The sequence below is a fragment of the Numida meleagris genome, chromosome 12, assembly GCF_002078875.1.
Source record: "Numida meleagris isolate 19003 breed g44 Domestic line chromosome 12, NumMel1.0, whole genome shotgun sequence".
Lineage (NCBI taxonomy): Eukaryota > Metazoa > Chordata > Aves > Galliformes > Numididae > Numida > Numida meleagris.
This window is the reverse complement of record NC_034420.1, coordinates 11,705,370-11,731,496: the sequence shown is the minus strand read 5'-3', so window position 1 is coordinate 11,731,496 and position 26,127 is coordinate 11,705,370.

Genomic DNA, 26,127 nt, shown 5'->3' with positions numbered 1-26,127 from the left:
GGGATTGGCATTTTCTGTGTCTCAGAGTCCCCAGCAGCATCTGTAATAACTGTTGCCCGCTGCAGAAACAAATGCTTGCAGACCTGACATGGTTTCAGTAAGGCCCGTGCATCCCTCAGTTTCACTTTTTCAAGGTGAGAAGGTGATTGTGAAGAGCAGGGACCCTCAACTACAAACCTTTATTTTCTGTTCTTACCTCTTCTGCGTGATTGTATAGTTACACCAAAGATGGTGTATTTGGAGACAGCTTGTCTCATAAAAGTCAACTCAGTGCAAATGTGGAGTATTGAAAGCCTTCAAGTGACCAAATCTGTAATTGTTTTCCTCCTCATTTCAGTGACCAGGTTCAGGTTCCTATCGCGTTGCAGCCATTCAGAGCATTAAACTCTGCCATAGGATTGATCCCGAGGCCCTAAGGGAGGAGCTTTCTATCACCAGTAACACCAGGAAACCCCATTTCCCATGTGAGTGCCTGATGCTGTGTGAGAGTGAATGTCTTCTGTATGGGCTTCTGCACCTCTGGGTGCCAGCCTATAAAAGTGCCCCTAATACAGTTTAAAAACTGCAATCCGACCTCCTCATCCAAAATACAGCTTCCTGAGAAACCTTCCATAGTAAAGTCTTTGGAGCTGTTTGAGTGTGAGAGCAGACTTCGCCCACTCCATTTTTAAAGAGTAGTCTCTGGCTGCCACTCTCTGCGCAAGGAAGATAATAGAATTAAAGCTGAATCTTGGAGATTTTCCTATGAGAATCATTTGCTTAAAGGAAGAATTATTGGACCCGTACTCCTCAGGCTGGGTCAGTGTTGAGTCAGCATCTGCTTTCTATCTCCCTTATGAGATACGCATGAATGAGAATGGTTCATTTTCTTAAGCTCCCGTAACTCGACTCCTCATGATCCTACCCACGGTGAAAAAGTTCATCTGCCTGAATGTAAAGCACTTTTCCATTTGGGTAACAACAGATAATTGAAAACGGAGCTGCATTAAGGACGATTGTACTTCAATGTTCGGTGTGTCCCCTGAAAAAGATCGTTTCCCTTGCGTTGCAGCACTCCTGTAAGTTGGTTCATCTCCTGGAGGAGACGCAGCGGGGGCACCTCCGTGTCGTTCAGCTCAGGCAAGTGCTGGCTCCATTGCCGCCTGTCCACCAGGTCATTGCACACCAGCTGGGTATCTCTTCTGTGCACTTCTTTCATTGTATAGCAGCAGCTCATTCAGATGTCTCCGAACACTGCCAGTTTTTCCGCATGCGGAAGGGAGCGTTGCAGCCTCGCTCCAAAAACAGGAAAAAAAAATGAAATGTTTTGCTAGACATTGAAATGTCAAAAAAAAAATCCCGAAAAGGCAGAAAGTGCAGCTTTCTCACTGGTAGGACAGTGCCTATTCCTTGGTCACGCTTGGCGGCCAATGATCATAATAATATCAGGCAATTAGGGCTTTCATTTTCATTAGGCTAATTAATTGTTTGCACAGTGCCCTGAATATGGAATCATTTTCCTTTGGAAGGAATAAAAGGATTAGAATGGCTGCATCCCAAGATGCTCAGAACGTCTTTTATTTATTTTATGGGAGAAAAATTCTCTCGCGCCCCAAATGCAAACCATATACTCGAGCGTTAATGCTTGCGCTGGGACATTTACATCAGCGGAGACGCACACAGATGATGCATATGTCCATCCATCTGCCTCCACGCTCCATATGGCATCTGGGCTTTCTGCTGCATGCCAATGAGCCCGCACGGAGGCTGGAGTTGTCTGTGTGCTGCCAGGATTGTGTGTTGACTGTGGCGGGAGCCAGGGAGCGATGAGCACGGCCCTGGGACATGGGCTGTCCCAGCATAGCGATGGGCACCACGTGGGGATCCCAATGGGAGGCCGTGGTGCTGTGGTTATAATCATACCAGAGGCTCTCGAGGGCTTTATGCTCCGAGTAAATCGAAGGCAAATGAAACCTAGGCGAGGATTTCATGAAGAAGGGTACCCAGTGGATGCCATATTGCAGAGGCGATTGCTAGCTCTGTTTTTCAGAGTTTGTCCTATTCGGTGCCTCTGTGCTACCTATTATTAAACATATATTTCATACAAAATTGTTTCAAGTCCAACACAAGCTTGCAGAAAGGCATTTCAGTCAGGTAGTGAGAGGACATATCCAGCCTTCAGTTTAGGGGAGAGGCTCGCATCCTACCGTGCTGGGTCATACAAGTGTCCCTGGTGTCAGAGCTGGCAGGCAAAGTTCCTGTCCCTGGTCCTGTCAAGCCTATAAATGCAGTATTTTGGGTGCAGCATTCCTGCAATTGCTTCATACACGTGTGTGGTGGGGCATGGGAGGCAATCCCTACAACGGGCATGAACATGCCAAGGATGTGACCGTGCACCACCATCATTTCAAGAGCTTTTCCACACTTCACTTACTTTCCCTCGTTAGTGCCTTCTCTTTTCTTCATGGTAAATACTCTGAAATTCTTGCGTGGTCAATTGGAAAATCCCAAATTTTCATATTTTTTTCCTCCCACTGAACTCTCCCTAGTACTGACTGAGGAGGAGGACACTGGCCCAGAACAGACGTGAAGGAGTTTGGACAACTGCCCTACATTAGAGGATGCGTTTGCTTTGGAAGCCCTACATGCATCACGTTCTGTTATAGAGAGTTGATTTCAACAGCAAATCTCTTGCAACAGGGTGTCACTTCTCTTCCATACATTACTTGAAATGCTTTATTAATTTGATGACCTCGTGGGCTCTGAGAAAAAGCCATTTATCAGTGTTTTGAGGAAAGAGAGCTCCTTGGAGCTAAAGGGACTGTTTTGTTGCTCAGATTTATTGGTTGGCTGACTTAATTCTCCATTCAAACACGATGATTTTTAGCTGCCGGGCAGTGGCCCTTTCAATGTGGAAGCTAATTAACTGCTAGAACTCTTCGTAGCGAGGCTGTTCTTGTGCTGTGTTTTTTTTTTTTTAATCTGGAGAAATAAAGCAAACACGATCCTTGAGACACAGGTTGCATGGATACCGTATCAGCACAGACACAGAGCCCTGTTGACGACTTCGTCTTACAAAGACAGTAAGGGCTGGCACTGTCCCTGTTGGTGGCATGACAATATGCAAAGGTAAGATGAGAAAACAGCATCAAACAGTAAACGGAAGGAGGGAGGGCACAGCCATGACGAGACAAGACTGGGGGAGAAGCAAGGGCTGTTAGTTGTGAGCGGTGAGCTCTGCTCCCCGGAATATTTCTGGGCAAAGTTTATGACTGCAGTGATATTTCATGGGGATGGCTGAAGGAGGCACAAGCAGCTCTAGAAGCTCAAGCGTGGACATTTCGGTGCTGGTTGTACTCCATCCAGTGTTTTTGTGAAGCACTGCTGCCCTGCTCTTTGCTCCAAGCCTGTAGGTGCGAATGAAATACAAATCACAGCTGCAAGCTGAAGGCAGGGAATCCTTCGCTGGCTGCAGTGAGCTCCCCATCTGTCTTCATTCCTGTCAGTTTGATTGCCTTTATCATCATTTCTAAATGCAGAGCCGCAAATACCATCAATGGTCATAAAGAACTTCAACCAGCATCCTCTGCAAGTGGAGCCAGGTGTTTTTCCCCTGAGATTTTGGACTGTAGAGAGCAGGAGCAGCGAGGAGCATCCCTGTGTGTGCTGTTGGGGAAATCTAGCATCACCAGGCTCGCTCTGAACCAAGAGGAAAGTGCAGAAAACTGCACGTGGGAGAAGAAACCTCTGCATCCCGGGGCTGATGGTGGGGCTCACCTGACCTTGGGCAACCAGGAGGAGCTCCAAAAGAGTGATGAAGTTACCTGGCAGCTTGTGTTCTAGTGGAACAACGAGGACAGTTCTAGGGGAATTATGTGGAAAGTTTGGCATGGAGGATGTTGAATAGGAGAGAATAGAATTTGTGGGTCAGGATTATCCAAAACAGCATCTTGGAATATGTGGTATCCATCAGCTGCCTCATCTCCCAGCTCTCAGCTCAGCATCTCCTGGTCCCTAGGGCAACCTCAGAGCAGAGCAGGACATGGGCAAGGTGTGAGGAGACCACAAGGATGCACCATGTCTGGGGGCAATGGGACACACCGATCCCTTTGGTCCCTTTGAGCCCTATTGAAGCCACTCCAGCATGAAGCACACCTCTGGTCCATGAGTTGTGTCACTTCCCACGTCTCTGCTGATCTCCTGGAGTCCAAGGAACTGTACTTTGCTTCCCATCACGCTGTCCTTGCAGGTCTGCAGCACACATCTGCCGCTGCTCTTCTCTCGGCAGCCCCAGGCTGGCTGAGGACACGCGTTCGTTCAGCTGAAAGGCAGCCCAGGTCAAGGCCATTACATGCCATGCTGAACCCAAACAGCAGGAACATGGGGACGGGAGCAGTGCCTGGAGATTTGGGCTGGAGCAGGAAGATGCTCTGGATGCACTGGGATGCTGCAGGGACCCACTCATGTGCAGCCCCAGTGAGTTACTCTGTGCAGAGAACATCCCAGAGCAGGATGGGGAAGGAGCTTCCAGCCTGGAGCTGGCACAAGCCCCGAGGCCATCCCCATTGCCACTAGAGGCAGCTCTTGTTTTGAGCACGGAGAAAGCAGCCTGGCACTCGCAGGCACCGAGCTGCAGCTGGGCATTGCTGTGCAGGGCCGCAGCACTGTCCTCCCCTGAGGCCTTGCAACCCCTCACCACAGCCCACGTGGGGTCATGCAATGCCCACAGGGTCCCACTGATCCCATGGGGTTCCATAGCCCATCCAGCTGTGAGTTTTCCCCACGGTGCCAAATACAGTGTATTAGAGCCTGGGTGGGCAGCAGACCCCCAGCACAGCCCCCGGCAGCACCAGCCCTGGCAGAAGGGGCTGCTTGGTGGGCAGGGGATGTGAGACATGTCCCCCAGGGGCAGCCCAGCAGCAGGAGGGCAGGAGATAAAAGCCAGCGATGAAGGATTTGGTTTGTCCTTCTTTCTTCGTAGATTAACAGATGCAGCTTTGATGGAGGGATTTAGTGATTACAGTGACTTAATTGCATGGGGAAAGCATTTCCTAGTAATTCCTTGTTTGTCCAGCTTCGCTAGCGGGGCACTGGCATCACATTGCGGGCAGCGAGGACAGGGGCTGGCACAGGGCAGGTTACCACATGGCACTGCCCTGCGTTCCTGCCAGGACCTCGGGACAAGCCTGGACAGACAGCCACTGCCCATGGCTGTGCCCCTGCCTGCTGCATGCCCTGGGTCCGCTCGCCCACCCTTCCCCTGGCCCCTCAGCACGTGGGGTCTGTGGTGGCCGGGGTGTCCCCAGCAGCCGCCCATCCCAGCAGGGCTCAGCCTGGGTGATTTCCAGCGCTGCTCTTTTCATTTCAGTGCAGCAGGAGAGGAGGCTTACGGTCGCCTTAAAGGAATAAACGATGCATAAAAATATTTGATCAATTAAGCCGAACGATTTGGCAAGCAAAGCTCCCGCTGTACCCATCCTCCTCACAATTGCCTCATTATCCAGCACTAAATCAAGCTGTCACCGCTTTTTTTTTTTTTTTTTGGCTTGGGGGTGGGGAGGGAGGGAGCTGCTTTCCAAAGCTGAGAGCGGAGCTGGGCACTGAGTCACCCCGAGCATCTCTCTCCGCCACCCCCTCGCTGCATCCCACTCTGAGCGGGATCTGCCCACGTGCTGCTCCTCGTTAACTTCATCCCAGGGATGGGAGTCAATCAGCAACAGGAGTGAGCCCAGGAGATACTGGGGGAGGCCAACCCATCACTGGGGCTTGCACGAGAAGGGGGTCTGTGGGATTCCTAAGGACCCACTGGCAGTGCCGGGAGTGTTGGAGATTCTCCTGTCTCGTAGTGGCTGGTCTCACACTGCTCTCCTCTCTAGTTGAAAGCCTGTGGTTGCTGAGTGCCAGGGAGACAGCTCTCCTCTGTCCAATTTGGGTTGCTGCTGGCCTGTGGATCCAAAGACAATGAAAGAAGACAGATACCCACGGGCACACCTATACTATGGTATCAGATCTTCCCTTTTTTTCCACTGGGAAACCATGAGAAGCTGCACCAAGGAGCCTCTGATATGAGCAGATCCCAGAGGAGCTGTTTGTGTGTGTTTGTGCATGAGCCCTGGACACCAGACACGGAGGTTTTTGCCATTCATTGACCTCCCAAACCCACCTGTTGTGAGCCTCAGCACTTCGCTGGCCCGGAGGACCTCCCCAGGTCCCACTGTTGGCACTCTCAGAGCAGCAGAGCCCCCCTCACTCTGCTCTGGCTGGGAAATTGGGGTCCCTCTGAGTGGGTCTCCTCGCCCCCAGCAGTGCCAGGAGCTGCTGGCGTGGGCACCACTTGCAATGTGCACTGGTCGGCTCCGGTGCCCTCTTATTGCTGTCCAAACACAGGGTACTCCCACTGCTTTCACTGCCTCTCTAATTGGCTGCAAAGAGCAGGCTGATGTTCAAACTGCAGCTACTTTTGAACTTCGGATTTGTCCTTTAAATCCAATTTCTACGAGGTTCCCCCCAGCCTCGGGGGTGGCTGGGAATGCAGACGAGTGCAGAGCCACGAACCAGGGCAGTAAATCCCCACCATGCAGCCCCCGTTGCTCCAGGGGAGCACCACTCTGGTTGCTCTGTAATTCTCCTGATGAAGCTGTCTGATGGAATCTGTGCGGGATAACGCCGTGCACTGCATGTTGAGAGAAGCACCTCCGTGATTCATGGAAATAATTGAGCTCTCTGCCTGTCCTCCACCCACGGCCCATCTCAGTCACCTCTGTAATTTGTTTCTTTGTCTGTTCTCCAGCTCTGCTGAAGCGGGGAACACTTTGAGCCGCACAGCAGGCTCCGGCTCTCCTTACATCAGGCCAAATAGCAGCTCTGGAAAAGCCAGAGCACCTCCAGCTGGGAGGGGCTGGCAAGGTGGGGCTTTCCTGGGCTCCCGCTGTGATGTCTACCGGCGAGGTGGGGAAATCTGCACACGAATGGCCAGGGAGCAGCCCAAGGCAGCGGCGGTGCAGTGAGGATGGAGGAGCTGCTTGCAGGAGGGCTTCCTCTCCTGCACAGCCTTCGCTCAGCGCTGTGTGCCGACCTTCTGCCACGTGCTGCAGGGACCGAGCAAGTGTCCTCGATGTGTGCAGGGAGGCTCAGCTCCATTAACTGTCATCACCTGGCCCAAATGATTTTTGTTAACAGCTGAATTCTGGATCTTGGACTCAAAGATGACCTTTGAGGTCACAAACCCCACCAGAACCCTCTCTTAAAATACCTGCAGGAGCACATGGCCACCAACCCAGAGACTCAGGGCTGCTGCTGGGCAAACCCAGCATGATGCCGGCTGCGGGGCAGAATGGACAATGGCAAAAGCACAGCCCTAGAGGAGGGCTGCAGCTCTGGGTCTCTGCATCACTTGGTGATTTCAGATCACAGATGGAAGTGCCCATGAAAAATTCCTTATCAATAACCTGTTCTGCGACCTGGAAGTGTTGCTCCTGGTGTTGCTGCAGCCTTGCTGGGATCACCGTGCTTTGGGACAGGAGAGGCTCCGTGACACCAGCTCAAGGCAAACTGGGGGCTGGGATGGGCCCTTCTCATTGCTCAGGAGCGATGCTAATGGCTTTCTGGTTTAATTACATGGAATTATGAGCGTGCTGCAGCTCCAGGTCCTTCTGTGCAGCTCGGAGCATGTTGATCACCATGCAGCATGATGGCATTTACTGCTTTTGATGATGAAGGCGAAGCCACACTGGGGATATGTGTCTTTTACGGTCCGACATCAGCTGCCTGCAGGTCCGGAGAGCTGTGAGCAGGAGGGGGAGAGCAGGAAGGCAAAATAAACAGATAAATCCCGGGAACATATGGCTCGTGTTCGGGATCTTTACGCATGAGGCACCCCACTTAATAAAAGTTTAGGACAGAAAAGCCAAATAAAATTGATAATCTGCCCAGAGAGGGTGATTCAGATGAAGTAAGCACATTACAAGAGGGTGACTGATTTACAGTTTTCTTCTATTTTCAGTTTTATGACTATTACAGTTATTCTTGTGAATATAATTCATTACCGTGCTATTATTCCCAGAAGTGAAAATCAAAGGTTTATCAGCCGACACCAGCAAGCATGAAATATGGCCCCAGCACGCGGCGCTAAGCTGGAATCAGAGCCTCAGTGCCAGCCCAGGAGGATGCTGCGAGCCCCCAGCACCACGTGTTGCAGACAGGGGTGGGTGTGCTGAGCACCATGGGGGGCAGCAATGAGCGGCATCCATGGGAGACAGGCGGGCATGGACACCCAAGTGGGAAAAGGAGGCTGGCTTGGTTATTTGGGAAAAAAAAAAAACAACACAATATTCAGGTGATATTTGCTAGCAGCTCGGCGTGGAAGCAGAGGCACCAAGCAGGAGGCAGTCCCCTGCATTCTGGGGGCTCCCAGCACACATGTGCCATTGCACGGGGGTATGGGGTGGGAGCTTGGAGCTGTGAACTGAATCTGGAGTGAATTCCGGGGAGAGTTTTATTTTGGTGAACAGCTATTGCTGGAAGACACAGACTAAAACAGGGTTTTATCCAACCTAAAAAGCAATCAACAGAGGAATGAAGTGTAATTTCGGTTGTTGCTCAGCGGTTATCTGTTCCGACAGCCTGTGTTTAACACAAATGCCATCATTACTCTGGCTGCTGCTGAAGCCAAGGGTGCAGCCGGTGCCCAGCCCTCCCTGCCCTGACCCCGTGGGTTTCAGCTGCCCAGGCTGTGAAAAACAACCCAAACCCTTCCAGCCTCCCTCTGCTCCTCTTCTCAACAAGCGTCTTCTGAAGTGACACGCTTTGCTGTCCCCCGTTCTGCTCCATGACAGAGCCTCATCCCAAAGCAGCACTCCTGGTACCTCCACCTGCTCACACATCCATAGATATCGTGTAGCTTTTGGCTAAAAAATGACCAGAAACTAAGGACAACCTGAGCCCTGCACAGACTGAGCCCTTCACCCTAGCATCCTGGTGCTGCTGAAGTGATGGAGAGAGACAGGCAGGACCGCTGATGATTCCCTGGAAAACTCTCCACGCTTCCTTCCACCCATGGCTCTGAGTTTGCTTTGTTGTTTAATATATTTGATGGATTTTTTGTCTTCCTAGAACTTGTCCAATCACTTTCTGAAGCCCTGTAAAACATCTGTGTTCAGTCTCTGGTTTGGCTACTCCTCTGGCTCCTGTGCTCTCAGAGCCTCAGTCCATGGCACTGTCATCTGAGCCATGTGTGGGTATGGGGAATATGAACACCGAGGCAAAGAGATTCTCATCGCTACAAAGTGCCATGGTGGGAGCAGACTTTCTAAAGCCAGAATTGCTTAAAAGGCAACAAAGGGCCCCAGCTGTGTTGTCAGGGTCTGACCTCAGTCAGCCCTCTGCTCCCTCCAGGGCCCAGGAAACGGCACGGCCCAGAGCAGCTGGAGGCACGCAGCCGGGATGGGCTGTGATTGCTATTTAACTGCTGTAGTGCAGAAAAAAAACAGCACTTGAACAAATGTGCCCATCACACTGAGTGATCTGAAGCTCTGCCCGCGCTCGGAATGAAGCACACGTCCAGTGCTGCCCCAGCTCTGCCGGCACGGCCGCTTTCAGCATTTTGTGCACTAAGATGCTCCGAGAGGACATGCGCAAAATAAATCCTATTAGTGCAACGGCACGAAGCAAAGGAGAATCAGCCACAGCAATAACCATGAGCTTCTCCTGCCAGAGGCTGGGGACAGGGTGCACTGGGGACCTGGAAGTGCCCAGCGAGGACACAGCTCCAGGCTGAGCTAATGGCACATGTGCAGCCAAGAGACTTTAGTACTGTGGTTAATTGTGATGAGCAATAAAATTCCAGCTGGGGAAGCAGGTCCCGGTGCCTGCCAATTAGTCCTGGCATCCTGAAGACAGGCCGTAATGGGATTATTGAACCAGTCCTATTATGCACTAGAAGTGTTTGGGGAACCTCGTTGCTGCTGAGCATGATGCGGGAGCTGCAGAGGGAGCCAGGGCTTGGAACCGCACTCAGCACCTCTGCTCACTTCTGGGCAAAGCACTCATTCTGCCAATACAGCATGCAATACAGCTGGGCGGGAAAACTGACCGAGATTTTGCTGTTTCGAATGAAAACAGGATCATTTTCTCTCTTAAAAGACAATCCCAAAGCTGCATCAGCCCCCAGCTGAGAATATTTCGCAGGGAGCACTGACGCAGGGAGCTGCTTGCTTGGCCATGTAACGGCAGGTAGTGGTGCCTCAGAGCTCTGTCCTTGGCAGCCCTCGTGTTACACCAACACCGCGGTTCAGGCCGGGAGCAGCGGCTCAGCCTGATGAAGGCTGATGGCGAAATGACATCAGAAATCACTTGTTAGGCAATAAAAAAGGCAGCGGAGTGTGAGTGAGGTGAGAGCAGATGGGCTCTGGGTTGAGTCTGCAGGAAGCGTGAGCAGGACGGGGTTTATGGGGATGAAAACCATTTGACTGTTAAGGCAACATTGTGGCTGCAAGCCCATAAGGAGCTTTGATTTTCCACCTGAGAGACCGCAAGTCCCAGACTGAGGGAGATGCAGGGGAATGCCCCAACAGCACCTGCATCCCACGCTGTGTCCTGCTGTCCCCGTGAAGCCCAGACACACTAACAGCCCGCAGCCAACCTCCCAGCTGGCTCTGAATGCAACATTTCCACCGCATTAATTTCCACTCATTATTGATCACCTTGTAACGCGCCAGGAGCGTGCTGTGCTCCAGCAGCCAGCGGCTCTGAGCCCATCAATATTTGGCTGCGGTGCAGGATGTGCCCCGGGTCCCCGCTGCTCTGTGTGCTGCTGCTGGGGCAATGAGGGTGGGATGTGGCCCCAGATGCGGCCACTGAGGCAGCCAGCAGCAGCCCTGGGTGCAGGATCCTGCTATCCCGGATAGAGCCATCCTATTCCTGCAGGCCGCCGACAGCAACCAATTAACTTCCCCCTGCCTCCCAATATTTTTGCCAAGTCACCTACGTAACTCAGAAACAAGCTCAACCTCCTCCTTTTTGGCTCCGTTATTTTAAAGTGCTGAGAACATGAACAAATGGCAACAGCCCTAAAGCTGTGGGCTGCTGTGGGGTCACCCCCCCCCGAGCCCTCCAGCCGTGCAGATCCGGGGGCTCTGGGGGGCTGCGTCCTGCCCACGGCCACTGCCACCCCCACAAGTGGGGACAGTGACATCCTCATGCCATGAACCTGGCAGCAGGGAAGGGAAGCGGGGCCGAAGCAGGACCTAAAGCTTCGGGGGGAACGTAAGCAGTTCGCAGGAGGAGCAGCCAAAGCGCGCTCCCTTTATTGATTTATTTATAGAGCAGGAGATGTTCATGCCAGACCTGTTGTTTGAACTGGTTTCCTCTCAGCATGCAGAGAAACCCCACTGTGCTGTGTGCGTGTGCACGTGTGTGCAGAGTGCTAATCCCTGCCCGGGTCCCTCCCAGCTCCATCTGCAGCTCCTGATGCTCCCCCCCTGGCTCCTCAACATCCCATTCCCTCACCCCACCTGGAACAGGGAGCGGCTGGCAATTAAAATATTAGCAGGGGGGAAGCATTTCATAATGCACATGAATATTCCTGAGTCCAAGGAATTGTGATGAGCTGGAAATGCAGAAGAGAAGTTCTGTGGGTCGGACCCGCAGCCCCCCAGGGGAGCCCTGGCGCTCCCCCCGTGGTGCTTGGTGCTCTGCTGGCACACACACAGAGCTGTGCCTTCTGATTTTCCTGCACTTTTATTATTATTTTTATGCCCCGAGTTTTACAATATTCCACTTTTACAATGGAGAGTTTTTTTCGTGATGGGTTTTTCTCTTCTTTTGGGGTTTTGCTCAGCAGCGTAATGAGACAATGGGATTTACGGGCAGCGCTGGGTGTTCCGTTACGGCTTTTCTGAGCAAGATCAGCACTTCTGTGCTGCCCTGCTGGCCTCTCCCTCTGCTTTTGGTGGTCCCCAGGAGGCGCAGCACACATCAGTCTCCAGCCATGGTTGGAGGGCTCACATGGGAGCCGTTCCAGCTGAATAAAAGCTTCAAGAGCAGCAAGGCTTTAAGAGCCTTCCGAGGTAGTTCTGCTGTCACTCATTAAACCTGCCTTAGATGAAGCCCCGCTTACAGGCGACAGAGGCAAAGAGCATCTTCTGTTGGAGAGACGAGGACGAACGCAGAGGTCTGGAATGATCGGATGGGGATTGGAAAGCAGCAAAGAGCTGCGCAGAGCCTGGAGCTGCAGAGCAGCAAAGGGACGGCGATGCCAAACCCGGGGCCATGAGGTTTTGTAAGAAAGAAAGAGCAAAGAGCTTCCTTCAGCTGCAATCATGGTGAGAATTTGGAAGAGCCGCAGTGGGCTGCCCGGCTCGCAGCAGGGCTCTGGGAGCACAGCGTTGGCATTTATCGTCAGTAGGCTCGGGAGATTCACTGGTAACAGCCTGCTCAGCAGGAGTATGTGCTTAAATAGCAGCAAGCACCTTCTCCTTGATTGCATGGAGCTGACACTCAGCTCTGGTATTGTCCTTAGCTGCAGCTCTGCAGCAGGCCCTGTATAGGGCAGCAGGTGCCAGTGCTGCAGACCTGATCCTACAACACCTCCCAGAGAAGGATGAGGGCTGACAGCTCCCTTCTCACCCCCTCCCCCCTGACAATTTCTAGAGATGGCATTTCAATGCTTTTCCATGCATTTCACAGGTTTTCTCTGCATGTTGGGCCAAACACTGCATTTTTCCCTGGAAGGGAAAAAGTTGCAATGTGGTCCATGCTGGTTCTAAGATGCTGTTTGGTTCTAAGATGCTGTTTGGTTCTAAGGGCTTTCCAGAGGATCACGCCACCTCAGCACAAAGCCCTTCCCAGTGCAGGAGCACCGCTCCCCGTAGCAGCTGGTTAAGGCAGGGCTGAGCCATTAAGTCCTTCCCCTCAGCAAAATGAGACAGCGATCCTTGGGCAGCGTAAATAATTCAGGGAGGCATCACAGGTGCAGAAGTGCCCTGTCCATTCCCACCAGCTCACTGCCATTCCCTGGGTTCCTGTGCACAGGCCAAGTGAAGCCCCAAGCTTGAAGAGAAGGAGGGGAAGGGGAGGGGAGAGAGAGTTGGGTTTGCCTGTGCGTCCATGCCCCTAAAGGCTCTCACCAGGCTGCTGTTGTGCTCAGCCCTTGGTCAGTGCGGGCCTTATGTCACAGGATTGGTGATTTCTGGCAATCCATTCCTATGAAAGATGCCTGTGCTAAAAAATAAAAAAAATGGTGCTGATCCCAGATTCCCCGGTGACACAAAGCCTACATCAACAGGGCATTACTGCTGCATTAGCAAAGCTGCCTCTGCAAAACCACCAGCCAGGCCAGTGAGACATTATCCCATTACATTTGGAAACGAGACAAGAAATCTTGTATGGTTTCCCTGCAAGGGACAAGGCAAATGGGCATCATTTCTTTTTCAGCTTTGGCAGAGCCTCAATAAATGTCAGCAGAGTGAGAGCAGAGGGCAGGAGCTGCTGGAGATGGCCAGAACATGGGCCAGCAAGTGCAATGCAACCCAAGAGTTTGTCTCCCAAAGGGTGGACTTGAGCTGTCCTGGGCATCACTGCCTTTGATCTCACAGGAGAATGAGAGCAGATCTGGGAGAGCGGTGCCCGTCCTCACTGCCCCTGGTCAAAAAAAAAAAAAAAAGGAGAGAGGAAGAAATCGAAGCTCAGGAGAGCGAGGTGAATTTAAAAGCAGGTAGCAATTTCCCACGAGAACAGTTTGTTGGCTGAAAATGTCACTCTCATAAAAATGAAAATTTTTCCTTTGGGAAAAATTCAAGGTGGTTGAAAAATTACAAGTTACCTCTGGGAGAAGGGATGGGAGAACCAGAGCCGCTCGTCTTGTCCCATTTCTGCCTTCAGGGAGAAAGCGAAATTAATGGGCACCGGTTGAGCAGTCACGCGTCGAGCTGTGACACTCCGCTGCAGCTCTCCTGAAGCTGTTTTCCCACCCGTTCTAAGCATCTTCTCCCATGAAAAAAAAAAAAATCTGGTATTGCATTTTGCCCCAATTCAGGTCAAAAAATTGATTTGAAATTCCATTCACGAGCATGGGATGGGATTTCATTTTCCAGCTGGCAGCAGTGGACTTGCATCAGCAAAACCCATTGCTCTTCCCTGTGTGTCCTGCCCCAGCATCACCAGTTTAACTCTCTGCCAGCCCTGGTGCCTGTGGCTCAGCTGAACCTCAAAAATAACTTGGTGAGAAATAACGGGGCAGAAAACCATGTGGGCATTTCTACCATGTAGGGGAGGAAAACAAAAGGGTGGGCTGAGAAAACTGGGCTTTTAGACTCAGAAAGAGCAGGCTGTAGCAAAGTGACAGCGGGAAAAGTGAGTGCAAGGGTGAAAGTGTCTGTTCTTCTTCCTCTGCTGGTGAGGAGAAGACGGGACAGACCGAAACTGCAGCAAGAAGAGTTTGGGTTGGCAACAGGGAAGCTCTTTTAGGACAGCAGAGGAACACGGCGTGAACGCTGGCACACTGCAGAACAGATGCACAGCTGTGGCACAGCGAGGTCCTGCTCCCTCCCAGTGGTTCCCCTCCCAAACCCACCCTGTCCATGCTGAAAGCACAGCAAGGAGCAGTAGTGTCCCCAGGATGGGGCTTCACCCTGCACTTGGGATACAGGAGGGTGGGCACGAGGTGGGGTGACGCAGCTCCGGAGCTCACCGTGCTTTTATGTTGGCTGATTTTTGTCATCTGCAAAGCTATCAGCTGAAAATGCCAAATTAGCGCTGTTAGTCCACTGCGCGGCTCTTATCGGCGCCTCTCAGGATGGAAGACACTTCAAGATGATTATTGTTCCCCACTGCTCCTGAAATGAAATCGGCCCTCCCGGAGCGCTAAAAGGGAGCCGAGAAATTGTTTGCCTGAATTTGCATGAAAAGCCTTGGAGACGTAATGAGAGCGGGTGACAGGCCCAGTGTCACCTTCCGCCAGTTAAATGGGGGAAGAAAATCTTCTCTTTGCATTCCCGCTTCATTTTAGGGCTGTTTCGCATTCCTGCCCCTTTCCTACCTACCAGCCCCTCAAGCTCTCTCTCTAACTTCTGATTGCGTGGGCTCAGCGTGGTTCCATCAGCCCAAACCTGCAGCCAGGAGCTTAACAAAGGGACTTCACTGATGGAATGCCCCCAGCATCAGGGCAGGTGGAAGCTGCAGGAGGGCAGGGTCACATCTCACTGGGTTTTGGCTGGAGAGAGGATCCTCACCAGCACTGGCTTGGCAGCTTTTCAACAGCAATGTCCAAAGGGATGCAAAATCCGAGAGCTGCACACGTAAGTGTGTGTGTGCATGTGTGTATGTGTGTGTATGCACTGTGCAGGCAGCTGCCTCAGGGCTACCTGCAGCCTGCCTCCAGCAGTGAGTTTGCTCACAAGTCATGCTCTGCAAAACTGGCAATTCACACCAGCCTCGTGGGGTTTGCTGTGCTTCTTGAGCGCTGCTTATCCCCAGCTCTCGGCTTTCCTTGGGAATCGTACAATCACAGAATGGTTGGGATGGGAGGGACCCTACAGCCCATCCAGTTCCAATCCCTGCCAGGGGGATCTCCGACACTGCAGGGCTCTGCAGTTCTGGGGTAGGAAGCAGCCAGAGAACAGGCCCAGACGTTCCTCTTGCCAGCCTGGTGCTGGGCACAGCGACCACTCTTTCAGCCCAGCTCTCATTCCCGAGCCGCTCTCTGCACTTCTCCCAGAGCAGCCCTGTCTGCAACCAATTACCTGCAGCTAATGAGCAGAGGCTGCTCCCCTGCTCTGATGCCTGCCATAAAGGGCAAGGGGAGGGAGAGCAAGCAGGCTGCCGAGCTGCACAGGCACTGTATGCTGGAGAGGGAGGCTCACAACATCCCTAATTCACTGCCTGGAGAATTCCTCCCCTCTTATCATTGGCCCTAAGAGCCAACCTGGCTGAGGCCATTCTAGGGGCAGTGAGCACCCAGTGCTGGAGATCTGCCTCCCACCCCACGCAGGCACCAGCACAGGAAAAAAACATAGCAGGAGTCACACAGGTGACCTATCGCTCAGAGAAACCATGCTGTCACTGCCTCTCCCTTCCCTATTTTTCCCACCTCCTGCAGCACAGTGGGAGTTTTCTCACCTTCTCCAGCCTGGCACAGGTGGGATGCTGCGTGCTGCCAGTCAGCAGGAAGGGAAACCCAGTCCCAGTGTGGGGCTGGGGCAGTGTCCCTGTTTGGCAGGGCTAGTGGCCATGGCAGGGAATATGGGATAGGTGGACTCCAGGAAGGTGGGGAGTTGGGAGAATCAGGTGGGAAAATGTACAGCTGGGGATGAGAGGCAGCTTGCAGACCAAAAAGCCCGGCTGCATGGTTCAGAAAGGAAGCAATTAAAGGCCCTGTGATTCAGCGGTGGAAAGAGGGCAGCAATTATAACGGAACATGTTTATATAGCAAAGGGAAAGTGGGTGGGGATCGCTACTGCACTGGAGATGTGAAGGGTTAATGCAAAAAGTAAGATAAAAATGCCAGGGAGAATCCACGGCTGGAAGGGCTAAGAGCAATCAGAAAGGCGTTTTTAAAATTACATTATTGCAGACAAATGCTTAACAGAGACAGCGAAACTGCTAATGATGATACATAGCAGGCAGAAACATGCAGCAAATATTTCTGTTTGGTGCTCGGAAATGAGCAGGCGGCTGTATCTGCCTCCTGTCTCCCATCAGGCTGCTGGAGTGCGTTCTCCTTCGGTAATGGATGTGGACACTCTAAATAGCATCCACCCGCACACAGCGCTGCTGCGGCACAGGTCGGGTCCCCAACCCTGGGGTGGTGGTGGTGGGCACTGGGCAGAGCATGGACTGGGCTTGCTGCTGGGAAGGGATGCCCAGGGAAATCCCTGCTGCTCAGTGTGGCATTAATCCGCAGCAAAATGAAAGAGAAGCAAATGCGAGATTCAATTAATAAAGAATTAAAGGATAGAAATCTAATTAATGTCAGTCCACGTGGTTTTATGGGAAACAATGCTTTGCTCTGCGATGTTTGGCACGCAGACGCGGCCGCACGCTGCAGCTGGGCCCAGGCTCCAAACTGGGAGTGTCCTGATCCCAAAAGCCCATGCAATGCCTGTTAGAAATGGACACTGGAGCGGGATGGTTATCTGTGTGATGGGAAAGGAGAGAAGAGCTGCTCTATGTGTGTGAACAGATGGAAGAGTGCTGTCATGTGGCACTGTCCCTGTCCCCAGGACCTTCATCCCCATGGCTGCAGCCCCAGGACCGGGCACACAGAGGTAAATCTGTGCCGTACTTCTCTGTGCTTTGAGACTCGGCTCCTTCCAGCCTCACCGCGATTCCACGGCCCCGCGGCGTCTCCTGGCACTGGATCATTTACAGTGCCCAGGAGGCAAACACAATGACTCATTATTATTAGTTAATGAAGCATCCGAGCACTAAACTTGCAGTCTGCTGAGCAGACGAGGAGCTCGGGCTGAGCCTGATTCACCCCACAGCTCCAGTTCCTCGGTAGAGCATCTGTCCTATGGCCATTCCCACTGTCACCCCGTGCCCCAGTATGGCACCAGTATGGTACCAGTGCCACCCCTCCCAAGCCCCAGTGCAGTGCCCACCCCAAAGGCAGCACCTGGGGAAGGCAGGACCCTGCTCTGCATTGCCACTGCTCCAAGGGGTTGGGGAGGCAGCGGGAAGGAAGGACATGGCACGTCCTTGGCCCACAGCACTAATAACACAGACTTTCTCGGGCTGCATCTCCCTTCCCAGAAGGATAAATATTTGATAACAAATTACTTTGAAGATAATCCACTTAATCCTTTGCCATGTCTCCAGGTTTCACTGTAATTAAAGTGTGATTAATTTTCTAAAGAAAAGCTAAAAACTCATCCCTCTCCTCGCCCCATCTGCCTGCGGCTGTGTGAAGCCCAGAGCCATCCCCCTGTGCTGTCACGCTTGGATCCAGGGCGCAGGAGCCAGATGTTCTTCCAGCACCGTGAAGGACGCGCTGCAGAAGGGCACAAAGCCCCCAGGAGCTGCATGAGGTGCATCCCTAGACTGAGAAGGGGCTTTCACCCCCTGCTCACCTTACATGGGCTGCCCCTACAGCCCTCCCCAGCCCCTTTTCCCCCACCTCAACTAGCTGATAGATGCCTGTGCCCTCATGCTGTCCCAGCTCTGGGGATGGGTCTGCATGGGGTGCCACCCTGTGCCCTCCTGCACCTCTCTGAGCAGGGCACAGCCCTGCAGCGGGGGATTCAGGTGTTCAGCCTCACCGCCTTCCCACCCCACAGCTCTCCCAACACCTTTCCACTCCCCCGGTGCCTAACCCGGGGCTGACTCAATTTATCAAAAATAGAGAGTGAAGGGAGGTGTGAAAGCCAGCTAAAAAAAAAAAATAAATTAAAAAAAAATTAAAAAGAGAAAAAGAAATGAAACCCAAGGAACCCGACTCAGGCAATCAACAGCCTCCTCCGCCTCCCCCGAGAACCCCACGCTGAGGTTGCAGCTCTGGCACCACCACTCCCATCACAGTGCACGAGGAGGGGAGCACGAGAGGGAAGTATCATTGTGAATCCCAGTGTGACCCAGTGTTGGCTCTGCATCCCATCTTCTGCATGGCAGGGAGCCATGGCATGGCTGAGCATCACGGCCCCTTGCCCTCATGCAGAGAAATTGCAGGTTCCCACAGCCCCACCTGAAGCGATATTGGCTGGAGGTGACACTGTGCACCTCCAGTCCTGGGGTCTCTCACTGCCATCTCACTCAGCCTGGCTGTGTCTGCATTTGATCGACGTGAAGCAGCAAATGGAGCACTGGGATGTGCCACGTCCCCACGTGTCATTGGGATTCTGGTCTCAGCTTCATGCCATGAGTAAAGATGGGATGTAAGGTGCTTTTTCAGTTCTGCATTATATTCGCCTTACAGTTAAGCACAATGCCAAGTCATGGCTCCAACCCAGATGCATTCTTCCCCAAGGCTCAAGGCTGCTGCGCAAACCTTGCATCTCTCGCATGAAGTGTGTAAGAGAAGAGCCAGGAGTGCAGTGGGAATCAATCCCATCTTGGTGATTGCTCCCAGAAGCCACACTGCACAGTGCTGACAGCTGGAAGCTGGGCACAGGAGGAAGCAAGCTGACCGTGCCAAAGCCTTTGGGTTTGGTTTGGGTCCATCTGCAGTGGGATGTCTGCTCCAGCACCTGGACCAGGCGGACAGTGATTGCAGCCCACCACAACCAGCACTCCAGCTCCAAAAGCTGCTGGCAGAGCAGATAGCCCCAGAGCCTTTCCTCTAGCAGGAGCAGCAGGAGCAGCCCCAGGATGCCCCCGAGGCACACAAGGGTCCACCCAACCCAACACCAGCAGCTACTTTCTGTATTTATTCCCCTTGAAAACACCTCCTTAATCTGCACTTAACATTATGCTTAAGTGACAATGAATTACACATTTTATTTAGGAGCAGACTCGAGGAGCAGTGTAATTCCCTATAGACTAATGGTGCATTTCCCCTCACAGACAGCTAATTAAATATTTAATCAGCACAATAGCCGGTTAAGTATTGTATATGGGCATAAATACAACCCAATACATTTCCACGCTACATTAAGCTGAACCTTGTAGACTCTTGTCTCCCCAGCATCAGACATGACAGCTCAGTCAATGCATCCTTCGAAAGCAGATTCTATTTATTTTCCGTCATATTAAGTCGGCATCGTTTCGATTCTGTCCCCATCGAGTGTATTAACTCTTCAGCAGAACTGTATGAATAATCTGCATCAAACTGTGGATTAGGTGGAGATTGCTTCTTTCCTGCTCAGCGGCTCTCTGTGAGCTGACTGCAAATTTCAGTGAATAATTTCTCCTTGGATTGCATCCTGGAGCTCCAGCAGCGACTGGAGGGCCATTGTGCACAACGGTCCTCAGCTGCTTCAGAAGAGACAATCCGTGCCCGGAAGATTTAGCAATTAAAGACACAAGGCAGAGAAAAGGAGAAAGGAGAGAATTCCAACTCTGCTCGTTTCATGGAGAGGGCTGAGGGAAAAAGAGATCAAAAATTAGGTTTTCTGACAGAGTTTGTCCATTCGGTGCAGGGAGACATTTATTGCATTTTCGCACACCTAGGAGATGCATTCATTCTGCGGTTGTCGTATTTCGGGCTTGATTTCTATTCAGCTTTCTTTCCATCTCCACTTCCCAAGCTCTCATCGACTCGGTTATAACTGCAAGAATGAATCCATTTACGGAGCATTGTTGCAAAATGAATCAATAAACCCAGAGCAAACACAAGGCCATATCCCCAGGGGCTGGAAGGGGCAATGTGGTGCCATAGCGGGCACGGGAGCACATCCCATGGCGGGATGATGCCACAGGTGAGCACCAGTCAGGAACACTGTGGTCACTCCTGGCACCAGGAGCAGAGCAGGATGGGGAATGTCTCCAGGGATGGGGCATCCACCACCTCTCTGGGCATCCTGTGCTTTATTGTAATTTTTTTTGTCTCTATATTCAATCTAAATCTCCCCTCTTTTAGTTTGAAACCCCTTCCCAGATCCCGAGCATCATTTGTCTGGGATGGTGTAGGGAAAATCCTGCACGCTGCCGCTGTAAAAATGGAAGTTTTTCCAGGGTTGTGAGCTTTTGGAAAGTCAAATGGAGGAAGTTAGAGAAAGAGCAAAGTATGGCAGGGATGCAATTAGGGAGGTTCGTGTCACTGGTGATGGACTCGGCAGTGCTGCAGGGCTTCGTGCCTCCCAGTGACTCACAGAGGCTGGGCAAGGCCGTGGTGATGGGCTCCATGACCTCCTGGTTCTTCCCCCTCCCTGCATTATTTCATCCTTGGCCGGGCTGTGATGTGTCGGTCACTTCGCCCCAGTGATGTGCAGTGAGGCATTAAGCTGCATGAATGCCCTCGGTTACATAGCCATGGCCTTAATTGCAACCTGAACGCCACCAAAGCTAAATCTGGTCATAGACAAAGAAGTGATGGGTCTGGAACTCCACCTCCAAGCACTCCCACCCGCCCCATCTGCTTCCCACCCATAAATCTCCCCCCGTCACTGAACGACACGCCGGTGCTCAGGGTGATTTCCACATTTCTCTCTCTGCTGTGCTTAGTTCAACCCCTGCAACAGCTGCCAGACATCATAAATCACCCAGCGAAATCCTGGGGCTTGGGATCGCTGTCGTGTAAAACAAATGTCTTCCAGATTTCATAGCGCCTGGTGCTGGTTACAAACCATCAGTTGCTGGTTCTTCCCCCTCTCTTCCATTTATTTCCCAGCCCCGCATCTCTGCCGCTCCTCGTCTGCTATATATCTCCCATTTATTGTTATTTCTTTTCCCCTTTTGTTTTAATAAGTCTTTTACTGTGGATTCTTGTAAAAACAGCTGCTCTAGCCAGTAAAAAAAAAAAAAAGAGAATATCTGGAAACAGATGCCCTGACATTGCTTCAGCTGTAATCTGCTAGATTTATAATTCCTCTTCAGTTCAATATTGATTCAGAATAAAGCAACTCAAAACACGCTGGCAGCTCGCAGCTTTTCATAGCCTTCCCCTGTCTTCCTTCCCTGCCATAACATTTCTTTTCTCTTCATCCAGACGAAAAGCGCAAGGAGGAACAAAACAATGCGAGCTGATGAGAGACCCAAGTGTCCGCAGAGCAGAGGGTTTATGTCTGGGAAGGCTCAAAAGAATACTGTCAGCTGCTTTTTTATGGCTTTAATTTCTGTCCTCCTGCCCAGAGATTGCTGTCTCCTCTCCGCATCCCCACCTCGGTCACTCTCTGACTTGCAGGGGGCTTCCCAAAGCCAGGACCGTGCTGGGCACTGAATAGGAGATGCCGTAGTGGCAGTGTCCTCTGTGTGTGTGACATGGGGACAGGCACTGCGTCCCTGGGCTCCTCAGCCCCCAGACACCACAGCTGGGGGTACAGCGAGCTCCTCCATACCGCATTGAAACGAAGTTGCGTTTCATAAATCACCCTGAGAGCCCTTAAAAAAAAAGAGAAAAGAAGAGAAAAAAGAAGAGAAAGATGTCGGGAAGTTTCCTTCTGGTCTAGAAACAAAAGCACGGATGTTACGCAGTGCACCAAATACACAGCTCAGATCCCCACCTGCGAGGGCACAACACATGAGGGTGTGACAGAGACTCACTGGGTCATTGCACGCCCCATTAAACACAGCTCTGAGACCAAGTGCCCTGACACAGCTCTCCAGCGAGACTTGCCATTAAACATGTGGGGACACAGCAGTGTTTATTTCCTTCAGGGAGGGAAGGGGGGACCTGGGCATGCTGCTAGGGCTGGTCCTATAGTCCCCCAGCTAGGAGCAGGAAGAGGAGAGCTGCAGATTGAAGGAGGAGGAGAAGGAAGGAAGTTTGGGACCCTGGGGATGAAGGCAGCACCACGCACTGAGCTCATGTGCAGTGTTTCCTGCCTTTCCCTTTAGAGAGGGAAAATGAAGCACAAAGGACCTGGTTTTCTTACGGCTCTTGAACACGAGAGCCCTCAGAGAGGACCTGCTTAAAGCAGAGAGCAGGCCCTTGTGGGAAAAGTGCTCAGCGGGGCCAGCTCAGCACCATGCCCTCTGGGCAGCAGCCACTTCAGCCACCACGCGCTGTGCCAGGGCCCGTGGGGAGGAGATTTGTGCCCAGGGGCACCTGCTCGGAGTGGTGACCTGCGCTCAGCCCCAGGCTTGCTCCCATGATGCTGTCTCCCCATGGAAGACCCCCTGTGCCCGCTTGGCCTTGTCCCATAGGTCAGCCCCTGTGCTGATGTTTCTCCACTTGAAAGGCACTTCTTGAATTCTGGACAGGATTCTCTTCTATTTCCATCTCACAGCTCACTCTCTTTTCCCCTTGGCGGGGCTGAGTGCAGTAACTCAAGATGAGATGATCTGTATCATTTAAGTTTTTATGCACTTCACTTAAATTCTCTCATAACCGGCTTTATTTTTCCCATTCTCCTGGCTGTCTTCAGCATTAGAGAGTTTAGTGCTGGGTTAAGCATCTTCCTTCCTCTTTCCCTTTTCCATAAGGTTCTGTTTTCATGGTGCAAGCAGAGTTTCTTTGCAAATAAAGAAGAACCTGAGCATGGAGCTGTTCCCGAGTCACTGCAGTTCCACCATGAAGAAGACCTGGGACCCACACAGTGCTCCTTTCACCCAGCCTGCACCCATGGAGCTGGAGCAGAGCAAACCTCTGCCTCAGCTCCAGTGCAGTGCAGCCCAAACTTCTGCACAGCTGTTCCTAGGAAGCCTTCCAGCTGCAAGGTTCATGGCTGCAACCCTCCCTCAATGTCAGCTCTGCGTTGCTCTCATGTATGCACTGGAGAATCTGCTTTCAGTTCCTCCTAGCTAAAGCCACGTCGGCACATTTGGAATGCTGCTACCTGTTCCATGCATGAATAGCTGTGACAGGAAACAAAGACTAAGAAGCAAAAAGTGAGGCTGAAGGCTGTGATGCTCCGAGCTGCCTTAATTATTAGAGCGTGAGCTTCTACATCCCTTGGGAAGCACGGGAAATATTGGCCTAAAAATGCACGGTGTGCTCAGAGCAGCAGAGGCAGGGAGCTGTGGGGACATCTCACTGCAGTCAGCCTTGCTGTCTCCACTGGGCTTGGAACGAGTCCGATTCATTGCAGCATACCTGAACTCAGAGCAGAGAGAGCAGACAAGGCTCATTGCCTATGCCAGGCGGAAAACTGCAACAACAATTGCGGTTTGCTTTCTTTTGTAATAAGGTTACGTGAGCAGACAGCAGCAGGAGACCCTCTCCCTCCTCATGCCCGTGCCAAGATTTGTTAGCATTTGTTAGCAGTGCAGCAAAGCCACACAGCCCCCAGAGCCACACACCTGCACACACCGCACCCCGGCCTGGAAGTGGGGGATGGATTTGAGCTGCCCCTGGGAAAACAAACAAACAAACAAACAAAAAAACCCAAAAAAACATGTCCCCTTGCAAAGCTGAATGCTGGTATGTTCACACAGCTGTGTGCGTTGTGCAGGATGAATGAGGCCCACGTCCCTCTTTGCTTCATGCTCTGCTCTAGCAGCAGGCTGGCCGTCCCCTGTGCTGCTGCCTCTGTTCGTCCAAAGCAAATGCAGCAGATTTCTCTGTTGACTGTGGGGATTTGGTTCATCCAGGTGGATCCACGGGGAACACTGGCTAGTTTGTTTTATTTCTTTTTCTGCTAGAAGCTGTGCGTAGGTCGGTCCCATGCAGATTAACCTCAAAGTCACTCTCAACGCAGAGAACTCCCACTTTGCTTCCCAAGTTTTTCCCTTATTCTACTGGTTTTGTGCTCTTTGCCCTTTCCTTCAAGGTCTGGATGCCCTCCCACAGAGCCGGGGCTCACAACTGCTTTTAAAAGTCCTGCAGTCGCCCTCACCTCCCCAAGCGATTCAAGCACTCGTGTGGTTTTGCAGCATCCCCAGTGCTGCTGCCCCAGGTTTGGAGGCACCCTGGCATATCAGGAGCAGTGCCTGCTGGGCTGCAGAGCAGGGCTTGACTCCTGCCCACAGGTGGGTTTGTTGCTGAGCACAGCACTTTGCCTTTTCTGGGGGAAAAATACAGGAAAGAGAAACAACAAATCAATTCCGTTCACGTGAGATTTGAGCTGAACTTCAACCAATAAATGCTGAAGGATAAAGCAATGCCAAAGAAAAAAAAATGTCCTGTTGTGACACGGTCATGTTTGAGGTTCATTTATTATTTAAAGATTTTTTTTTTTCCTTCTCTCCTCCTGGTTAAAAACTAGATTTGCAGAAAGGAGCATCACCAGCATACCAACACCCATCCCAGAGCCCAGCCAAAGGGCGAGCGGAGGAGCTGCGTCCTGGGTGCCACCTCCCAGCGGGCACACGGAGCTCACGGCCTCTTTCCATCACCCACCCCTGCAGAAGCACCAGGGCCAGCACCAGCCCTTACCCATTTTTGCTGCATTCTGCCTCACAGCATCACAGCGCACGAGCTGCGAGCCGGGCGACCCAGCTTGCTAGCAAAGAGAGCTTCCAAATGGGGATTGAGCTGCGATTAATTCATCCTATATTTGTTTTGAAAAGTGCCTCAGCAAGGTACACCATTTCCCTTTCCAGCTCGAGGCTTAACATCCACAGGCTTTCTTCCGTCTCAGAAACAAATCCACATTTATTTTGCATGCACCCAATTAATCCCCACGGCATTACATCCAACAGGCCAAAATGAGAGCTGTCTCCACTGAAACACTTCAGGAGGAAGAAGAGAGGGAGAAATGCTGGGCTGTTAGTGGAAGAAGTCAGTGAAGCGGCGTTTCAGCAACGTGCCAAAGCCACGTGCTGGCACCACCCGTGGCTTTGGCTGAAGCCGGGTTCTCTTGGCTTGCAGGCTCTTCTTGGGGACCCACCCCAGTTCCACTGTGACAAATTTTGGAAAGGTCCCAACTGGAGGGCACGGGCATTGCAATATGCACTCACAGCTGCAGCACCCAGAACCTGCTCGCTCACCCCATGGAACCCACTCATTTATCGGAACCCCACTGGCGGGTGGAACGCCACTGGGGGTTGGAACTGGATGCTCGTTAAGGTCCCTTCCAACCCAAGCCATTCTGTGTATGGCTGCACGAGCATGGGTTTGCAATCCATGATGACTTGGGAAGGAAAACCTGGGGCATTCATCTCAGGTGTGGTCGCTGCAATCCCTATGCGGCTCTTCACTTGGTTTCATCATTCAGGATGCTCCCAGGCTCAGCACTGATTTACCTGCAGCATCGGACATATTCTGTTCCCTGTTATATCTTGTGCAACTCTGCCGAAGTCAATCTACGAAGCAAACATTTAATTTAGCAAGCAGGCTCAGAATCCCAAATTTAAACATATGTCAAGCCAGCTAGTAGCTTTGTTTTAATTAACTCTCAAACTTTGTGGCTGTCATTTCTTTATATAAATGAGGATGTTCTGCCAAGGGCAGAATGTAATCCTGTGCGCATACCTACAAAACCGTCTGCTGCTTCCCCACCGCTCTTCAAAGAGCACAGAGGCAAAGGGATGGGCTGCTGTTGTAAGGGTCCATATGGCAGCACAATATTCTGTGGTCTTAAATTAGAGGTCGCGCAGCTCTGCACAGCCTGGATCGTGGGATGGGATGGGATGGGATGGGATGGGATGGGATGGGATGGGATGGGATGGGATGGGATG